The sequence below is a fragment of the Thalia democratica genome, chromosome 6 (genome assembly GCF_965202585.1).
Source record: "Thalia democratica chromosome 6, ktThaDemo2.hap1.1, whole genome shotgun sequence".
NCBI classification, from domain to species: Eukaryota; Metazoa; Chordata; class Thaliacea; order Salpida; family Salpidae; genus Thalia; species Thalia democratica.
In genome coordinates, this window is record NC_139170.1 from 31,027,565 (window position 1) to 31,037,605 (window position 10,041).

Consider the following 10,041-nt stretch of genomic DNA (forward strand, 5'->3'; position numbering starts at 1 on the left):
TTAAATTTCTTTATTTATTTTAAGTATTAAAAACTGTCCTTTAATTAAAAATAATGTGTTTAACTATTTTTAGTTATGTTGTAAATCACTTTTAAGCACATATAATTTGAGTACTAATATAAGCTCCTTAAGTTTAACTAAAAGTATTTATATGACTATAAAAATTCCAAATTATAGATGATAGTTTTTTTCTTGTGGATGCGAAGTTATGCAGGTTACTTTTACATTGTTTAGTTTGTCTATTAATATTTTGATAAATTATAATGTTTAAATGTTTTACACTTTCAAAATAAGTTAAAACCATATAATATTAGTCCTGCTTATTTGATCCTGAGTTAAAACATTTAACAAAAATATTTTACATACTCTTGACTATCAGTTTTAATAACATTTTATACATAAATTAGTTTTTATATGCAACTTTTTATCTGATCTGTTTTAGAAGACCTTGATCGAAAATTCAACTTAGGTAAGTTTACTACACTGAGTAAAGTTACTTTTTAGTTTGTTGGCAAACTAATATTTTGGGACAAATATGGATTTTTATCCATGACTTATACTTTTTACAATATAAATTACAATGCAATATAAATACTGTAAATAAAAAGGTTACTTTGAGTCTAAATAAAAGAGTAAAACTTTGCATTTTGGAACAAATCTTAGCAGTGGGTACCTATTTTAAAATTCAGCCATTTATTTTTTAAGCACAAATGTACTTGAACAATAAATTGTCAATAAAAAAAGCTAATAACTTGTTCTTAAATTGTTTAATTTTTTTACATAAATACTATTACAGCTATTCAGTTCCTAAAATTTATATGGTAATATAACTGTTTATGTGATTTTTTTTGACCTAATCAAAAAAAAATCTCAAAAAAACTACAAAACTTTTGTTTTAATAGTTATTTTTGCTTCCTATACTTTGAAATGGTCTTCAGCAAGCAGATAAGATTTTTAATTAAGGGCATAAGGGGGGGGATAAATATATTTTTTTAAATTTGATTTTATTTTATCTAATTTTTACTAAGCTACAAGATGCTTTTTACAGATTTTAAAAATTCAAAATTTTTTTTGAGATATAGCCGGTCAAAGTCAGAGGCAACAATAGGATCCTTATGGGAGGCACAAACTAAAACGGCAAATAACTAGAAATCACTAAAAATCTATCTCCTCCTACGTTTTTTGATATAATTACTTCAAATTTTCAGAAAATATTCCTTGCAATATTTAGAAAATTCTGTTCAAACAATTTAAAAATAAAAAATTTGGTTATGGTTAACTTTAGGTGAGCACCAATATCAAAATGAAAACATATTACATTTGATGACTTATTAAACCATAACTTTAGGCTAAAAAATCGATACTTTGTTTTTAAGAATCTATATAAACACAAAGAAAGAATTAAATTGATATATTATAAACTAAAATATTTAATCAATTTTATTTTAATATTTTAATCAACATAAATTATTGTATTGATATAATCACTTTATATTGTAAAATAAAAGCAATTAAATATTTAAGTTTATTAGTTTATGATATGTAAGTTTAGTTTTATTCATGTATTTATAAAAGATAAATTTTTAGCCTAAAATTATGACTAAATAATATATCAAATATATTATAATTTCAGCTTGATATTGGTGCTCACCTAAAGTTAACCATAACCAAAAATTCTATAACATAAAAACTTTTTTTTGTTTATTTTTTGTATAAAATATGGAATAAAAAATTTGAATGTCAATTTTCTAGAAATTTTAAATAATTGATAAAAAATCTATCTTTTTCCAGGGTTGCCACACACTCAGGGAATTCAGGGAAACTAAGGGTATTTTCAGGTTTTAGAAAATCTCAGGGAAACTCAGGGAATTTTGATTCTTTTTTTTTAGATCAGGGAAACTCAGGGCAGTTTTGATTTTTTCTAAAAATTTCAGGGAATTTTAAGATTTTTTAAAAAAATTCAGGAATTTTTTTCTAGATCTAGAATGAGATTTAGTTAATCCAGTTTCAAAGTTTTCTTCAAAACAGTTAATTTTATTTATTTTTAAGTACTTATTTAAAAATTTTTAAGCCTTGCAGCTAGTTTTTCATATTCTTAAAGTTAATTTAAAAAATTTTATAATTGTATTTTTTTTAAAATTAATAATAATTTTAAGGATTTGAAAAAAAAACTCAGGGAAACTCAGGGAAGATTTTTTGACCCAAAGAGTGGCAACCCTGTTTTTCTTTATATTTTAAGCTATTGACCTCATATTTTCAGAAAATGCTCCTTGCATTAAAATAGAAAATCATATTGTAGCAAATATTATTATCATTAAAGAAAAAGATGAAAATAAAATATAATGACCAAAAGGTGAAAAAAAAAACAAGTTCCTTTCAACTCAAAGTTCTGAAAATTCCTCTAGTAGGATTGTTAAGTATCAAGTTTAAGTTCAAGAATGATTGCTCAAAAGCTGAAGGAAAAGATAGATTTTCAATGAAATGGTTTCTTTTTCAACTTTTTATTTTCACCTTTCTTTAAGAATCCTACTTAATTCCCAAATTTGTCCCCTCATATCTCAAAAACTAATTTTTATTATAGTAAAAGTAAAAAGCAACTGTTAGTTTAGTTCAAGATCTCTAAAATAAGATCATCAAGTAAAAGTATTCCAATCTCCCTACACCCTTAATTTTGTAAGTACTAAACCTTAGGGATTTCTTTTTTGGAATTATGACAAACTTTTCACAAATAGCTTTTTTATTTATTTATAAAAGGTCTTAAAATCATAATACTGTAAAAACATTAATTGTACTTATTGGAAAATTATATGTATGGAAATCTTATTGTACTGTCAAAAACAATTTATAGAATAAATAATTTCAACTAATATATATTTCTAGTCAGTTTTGAATCAAGTTTTGATTGTGACAACTCAAACATATTAGAAATATTTTTTTTGAACTTGTAAATTTATATTGGATTTTATTGCCTCTTACATTTTTTAAAATAATTTGTTTCAATTATAGGTTTTCACAAAAAAATCCTTAAATATAAAAAACAATTAAAAGAAAACTAAAAAAATAGTTGTAAACCTATGGTCAAAATATAAACTTATGAATTTCAAAAAATATTTAGTTTCAAATTTAGTAATTAATTCAGTTAAACTTTTTATTGTTTAGAAATATTTAGAAATCTATAAAAATGGATTGTTAATAGCTGTAAGAGAATATAGACTGTAAAAAAGTCTTTTTATGCTTTCTTAGCTTTTGCGTTCAACCTGTTAAAGTGCGTACTAAAGAAGTCATTCTAATTATAGAATTATTATTAGGGATAGTTCTGGTTTGCAACCTGAATCTTATTTCTGGTAAAGTTCCTGCATATATAATTACAAAATTTTTTGAAGTTGATTTGTTATGAATTTTAAGTTTAAAGTTATTTGTTCAGTAATTAGAGGGTCGCAGCTTTGCTTACCTGTAAACCTGGAAAAACCTGGAATTTGACAATTTAGGTAAAAAAAAAACTGAAATTTGAGAAATTTAAAAAAAAAACATAGAAAGACCTGGAATTTTAACATGTTCAGTAGTAAAATTTCAATTTGACTAAAAAAATCTGTAACATAGATAAAAATTTTTAGTCATCATCAAAAATTTATTCTATTAAAAAACACATTTAAAGTAGATTTACAGTATCTTTTCAATTTTTCTGTACTATTTAACACAGTTTTTTACCTTAAACTTAACTTTAAACTAAAAATAGACCCAAAACTGTGTACTTTTAAAAACCTGGAAAATTTTTTGTAAAAACAAGTAAATAAAGTATAACATAATAGTCTTAAACAATATTTACACAGTTTTTCATAACTATATATGCTGTGCAGTAAAATTAAAAAAAACACTGTTTTTTGCTCTAATCAAAGTTTTTGTGGTAATTACTTAGCACAGGGGTTGGAAGGTAAAAAAAGAACCTTTTTAAGTGCTTTAAAAAACATATTTATAGATAATTAAAAAAAAACTATTAGGTCAGAGATTATTCTTTAAAGATAACACCAAAACTTATTTTACAATAATATTTAAATATTAAACTAGTTGAAAAAAAATTTAATCCCGCATGCGGGCCGCAGTTTGCCGACCCCTGACTTAGCATGATGTGGCACCAATATGGAGCTGAAATTATATACTTGGCCTTATATTCATATTTGTATTTGATGTCTTTTAACCATAATAAATGTATGATAGCCTTTAACAATTTAATTTGTAGCTATATGTTCATAATTGTACAAAAAAAAAAGAATTTTTCACTCAATGTTCAATTGTAGTAAAAACAAGCTTAATGCATAAAACTTAAAGAGATATAATTGCTCTATATTGTAAAATAAGAGTGATTAATATTTAAGTTTTATCAGTTCAGACAGAAAATTTAATTCTGTTTATATATTTGTATAGCTTGTTTAAACAAAGTATCTTTTCAAACTAAACATATTAGAATAAACATATAAAACTATGGTTAAAAAAGACATTGAATATATATATGAATGTAAGGCCAACTATATAATTTCAGCTCAATATTGGAGCAACTTCATGTTAGGTAAATACCCTTTTTGTTATCACTTCATAATTATTAAATGGGTTAACTTGAAAATATAGATAATGTAACATAAAAGTCTTCATATTAATCAATCAAATTTTCATAAACATATAAGCAGTAACTTTGTAAAAAATAAGGTTACTTATCAGAACTGCACTTTAACTGTCTTCCAATAAGAAGTCTACTTCAATTTTTATTGCTTACATCCCATAAAGTACCTGAAACATAACAAAAAAATTATAGCTTTATTATTAATAAAAAAAAATAACCATTTAACAAAAAGGTTCTTCCTATGTTCTAAAATACATAGGTGGTTTCTTTCAAATCAAACAATAAAAAAACAGTTTCCAAAGGTCCACATATTTTTAAATACAAAGCTTTTTAAGCATAAAAATTTAAATTTGAATTATCAGAGATAAAAATAATTCTTCTTGTAACCAAACTACTGATTAAAAAAGCTGAGCAGTTTTTCTAATACAGTTATTTATTAAATATCAACCTATTTAAGATTTATACAGGAGTCATTTTATTTCTAGTTGGTCTTATTTTCAGACCAAAGCATCTAAGTAAACATTCTTAACAGAATAACCAAGTTCAATAAAAAATGGTTACATGACAATTCAAATTTGGTCAATTCAAGTTCTTAAAAATGTGTTTAAAGGGCCGCAAATCAAAAAGTAATATATATTTGAAAAGAAAGACATATATAGGTCTAATTAATGCTTACAAACACTTTTTTTTTTGCTTTTGGAAAAAAGTATTCTAAAAATAATTTCAAAATTACTAAATTTTAAAATTTAGTCAACTCATATATCCAAAAATAAAAATAAAAAATATTGTGGGTATTAATTAAACAAACAAACAAATATACATACTTTTATTTTTTTTAATGTAGATTACTTTTTGCCCTTTGGCCCTTTAGAAAATATTTAAGAATTAACATTATAATTTTTTTTTTGTAATTACATTTAAGATTTAAAAATAGCATTTATAAGTATCAAAAATATGCAGACAACATTAAAAAACTTCAAGGTTATATAAAGTTTTTTATTGTCTTTTAATTTTATAAAAAAAACAGTTGTAGAACACACTGTCTTCAATAAAACTAAATGTACAGAAGTTTTAACTTTGAGGCTGTTTTTTGAAAGATATTTTAGTTTCTGTAAAGTTTATAATGTTAAAGTAACATATAACTTAAATTTTAAAATACCGTGAAAATAATCATTTTTAGTTTTATAAAACACTTTTTACTATTAACCATTTCAAAAGTATTTTTATATTTAAAAAAATTAGACAATTTTGATAAGAAATAATATCGGCTCTTATATGAAAGCTTTGAGGACAAACTACAACCCGCTTTTTATAGCATTTAAAATATTATTTAACTTTCAGTATTTTGCAAGTTAAATAACATCTTCTCCTTCATTTTTTGAGGTAGAGACCTAAAACTTTCAGGAAACGATCCTTTTATAGTTTTAAAAACTTTAAATGTTGCAATTTAATATAAAAAATATTTTAGGTTAAAAAAAAACAAAAAAATGGTGTTTTTTTAGAAAAAATTATGTTTTCACATTAAAAAAAATCTGCATTCAATCTATTTAAATTTTAGTAATGGACTTCTTTTGAAAGTTTGAAGAAGATTAGTTAAGAAACAAAAAAGAAAATAGATTTTTAAAAATAGTCTTTTTTTGTGTTTTTGGTTTGGGCCTTCCATTTAAAAACTTTTGAGCACACTAACTTTGATTGCTTGTATCTCAATAGCTACTTTGAATTTTTTTAAGCGCTTATAAGTTTCTGACAGCTCAGATAAAACTCTACAAAGTAGGATCAACTTGTAAAAACCAAGGTTTTCAACTGCTTTAAGACGCTTAAACTGTATTGATGTAACATGACTTTATAATTACACAAAGTATGCAAATTTTGTGTGTAAACTGGTAATTTTTCAAAATTTTTAGAAATTGGCTGGTTTTTGTTAAATATAATTTATTTAGGTGATGTGGTATGTATATTAGCTGGATATTTGATGTGATAATTCATTTGCTATATATGTTTGAAAAACCTTGAAATATTTTCTAATTTGCATTACAACAAATTAATGAAATGTTAAAATATCATAACTTTTTTAGGCAAGATTATACTGTATTGCAGTGGTCTTCAAGCAAATCAAAATCTGTGCACCCTAAATTGCAAAGTTAAACTTTTGTGTATCCCAATGTGGTTCTTATCAGGTATAAGTTTTAAAATTTCCTGTAAAATCTAGTGCAGGGTTTCCCAAAGATTTTTCCAAAAAGACCATAAAAACCCCCAAGACCTTTTTTTGCTGTCATCAACTCCATAATGTCTAGTGCAAGTTTCAAAGTTTAAGATAATTATTCAAGTTACGATTCATGCACCTCAAAAAAAATTTGTGCACCCCAAAATAAATTTTGTGTACACTAGTGTGCACGGTGCACACTTTAAAGACTACAGCTGCATTATATTAAACTTAAAGTCTAAATTAAGACTAGAAAATTGATAAAGAACATTGCAAAATAAAACTTACATTACACTATCATTTAGTATTAATACTTAAAACAGAACTGCAATATAATCAGTACTTTTAAAAATAGTGCAATAAAATATCTGAGAGGTGATTAATACAATCTAATGGACTATCCGTTTAAAGTAATTAGTTAAACATAATATTCTTTAAAAAAAAATCGTTTAATTTTATTTATAAGGTATCCCTTTTACTAATGATGCTATTTGGATATGATTTCTCAGTAAATAGTTTGATCTTTCATTAGAAACATTCCATTCCCCATCAGTTTTACAATCAAAAAAATTAGAACCTGAATGCAAGTTCAGCAAATCATTTTTAAGTTGGTGTTTCCATTTCAAATTTTTTCCCAACTTCAACTCTCATGAGGTTTTCAGTCATGCAAGTCCCATCATTATTTTGCCTTTACATGTAGCATTATACCTTGTGTCTGATGATCTTTCTTTAATAAATGTGGCATAACATAGCCCTACCACAAAATCTTCATTTTTTCTTTTTGTGTGTTGGGAAAGAAGACCTTACAATCAATAATGCATCAGTGTTTGTTGGTAAAGAACACAGAGATTTCTCATTAACTTTTGCAACAAAGGAACATAAGTTTAGAAGTCTTTCCTCGTTGGTATTACTATTTGCTTTAAAATGTTCTGGATTGTATGTTACTTTGGGTTTTTGTGACTCAGTAAAGTAAATTAATTCAGTAGGAACAATTTTATTTTGGATAGGTTGAGACATTAATATTAAATGAAGCTCTTTCTACGTTCACTTACAGGCCCACCTCAAGTTTTACATAGTTTAACACGTATTGATCCCTTTTTCTTTCCTTTTCAATATTTTCTTTTTAGTATTATAATTGTTTTGTTGTGCTACTCACCTTTGCTTCATCTCATTCAGAAATTTAACAACTTTATTGATTTTTTTCAGCTTTGGAATGAAAAGTAGTGGGTAGGAGTCTAATATGCACAAATGGATACTTTTGCACAATGACACTTTTGCACGGCATCAATTTTGCACAAGTGGTCACTTTTGCACGGATGAAAAAAATTTTAAATCTTTTTTGATTTTATTGACTTAAAATTTTTGTTGTTTTTTTTACTATTACTATTACCTCTAATCATTAGCCTCAATCCGTAATTTTTTTGGTTTATTTTATTTATTTTTTCTTAATTTTTGTTGTCCTGTTTTTTTTAATATTTGACTAATATTTATATTAAGTTTATTTGTTTTTTTTCTATTACTGTTACCCCTAACCCTTACCCTCTATCAATAGCTTTTTTTTTATATAAACTAATCTTTTTATTCTTTTCTTGTTTTTTTACAACTTTTGTTTCTTTTTATTATATTTATTTTTTTACTCTTTTTCGAATATGACCCTTTATGCAAAAGTGTATTCGTGTAAAAGTGACCCTTTGTGCATATTTGACCTGTTCCCATAAGTAGTGTACAGTCATTTCTTATCCCTTTTTGCTGTAAAGTGTTGGTTCCTAAACTTACCACTGCAGCTTGCTTTCTAAATTCAGCAAGGTGCTTATCAGATTCTAAGTTATTGACTGGAAGTCTGTCCAGGTTATCATTAGTTGAAAAGTTGAGCTCATTAGGACCAAGTAGATTTGACAAACAAAACTTGCATTTTAACTGAATTTGCTTTTTATATTTGAGAAAGTATCATATTGCCAACAGAATTTACATTTTTTCTGTGATTATGATGTATATACAAGGTTCCCACTTCCCTTTAAGTTTGCAATATTCTTAAAAATCCCTATAAATCCCTAGAAAAATTAAAAGATATGTGAAAATTCTTAGAAATCCCTATAAATTACGTTTTTTTGCATGGTGATTGAAATTTGAAAGTTGAAAAGCAGCACAGAAAATTAAGCAAGATGGAAAAACACACTAACAAAATTTGATAATTTCATCTAAATAAATCTTTTAAATCTCAGTACAAAACTGACTCTATTGAGCCACCTAGCAGATAAACTTTTCAGTTTTCAAAACAACTACATTCTATCTAAAGTTTGCTTATTTAATTAAAATTAGAGCTCAAAAAACCTTCAAACTTTTGTAAATTTCTCTTTAAGACTGTGCTTATAAACGATTAATGACATATTTTACTCTATGTACCCTTAAAATATGTTTGTAACGTTAAATTTATTATTTTTTATTGATAGTTTCCCTATAAGTTTGCTATATTTTATGGATTTCTCTATAAATATTTTTTGAAATTTTAGTGGGAACCCTGTATATATCAAGAGCAGTTAAAATTTTTTTAACCATGCCTTTAAAAATGAACTTTCATTTAAGATATTAATTACAAGTCTAAGATATGTATAAATGACTTTATTACTGTTTAAGTCAAAATATCAAAATAAATGTGATTTTTTGGGGTCAAATCTGTTTTTTGAGCAGCATTTTTTTAGATTCATTTTAGTGAAGCCAAAATATATGGAATTTGTATTATTTTGTGTGTCCAGCAAACATCATCCAAGTAATCTCCCTACCCCTAGTACTTTTCTAATGTATAAAGCTCTTTCGTACTTAAATATAAAATAAGAAAAAAAAGCAGGGAGATTTGTAATTATTATTTTTTGAAATTATTTCTAAAATTTTTGCTTAAAAAGTTTGAAGTAATATATTTTTTGAGTATTAGTAAATTCATTTTGTATCTTTCTCAATAGTGTTGATTTTGTTATGATTAATACATTGAATTAATTTTCAGTAAAAACTAATTTGTAAAGCAGATTTTGTCTCAATAATAGGATGCTTAGATTAAAGTATTTTATATTTATATCTTGTAATTATTTTTTATATATAATTTATATTATTTATACATATTTCATTTTTTAACCATGTTCAAATTTACTCTAAGCTAAAAAAATCTTATCAAAATTTTATTTTTTTCAGTTTTACTTAAGTTAATGTGTAATACTTTTAAAATTTTTTA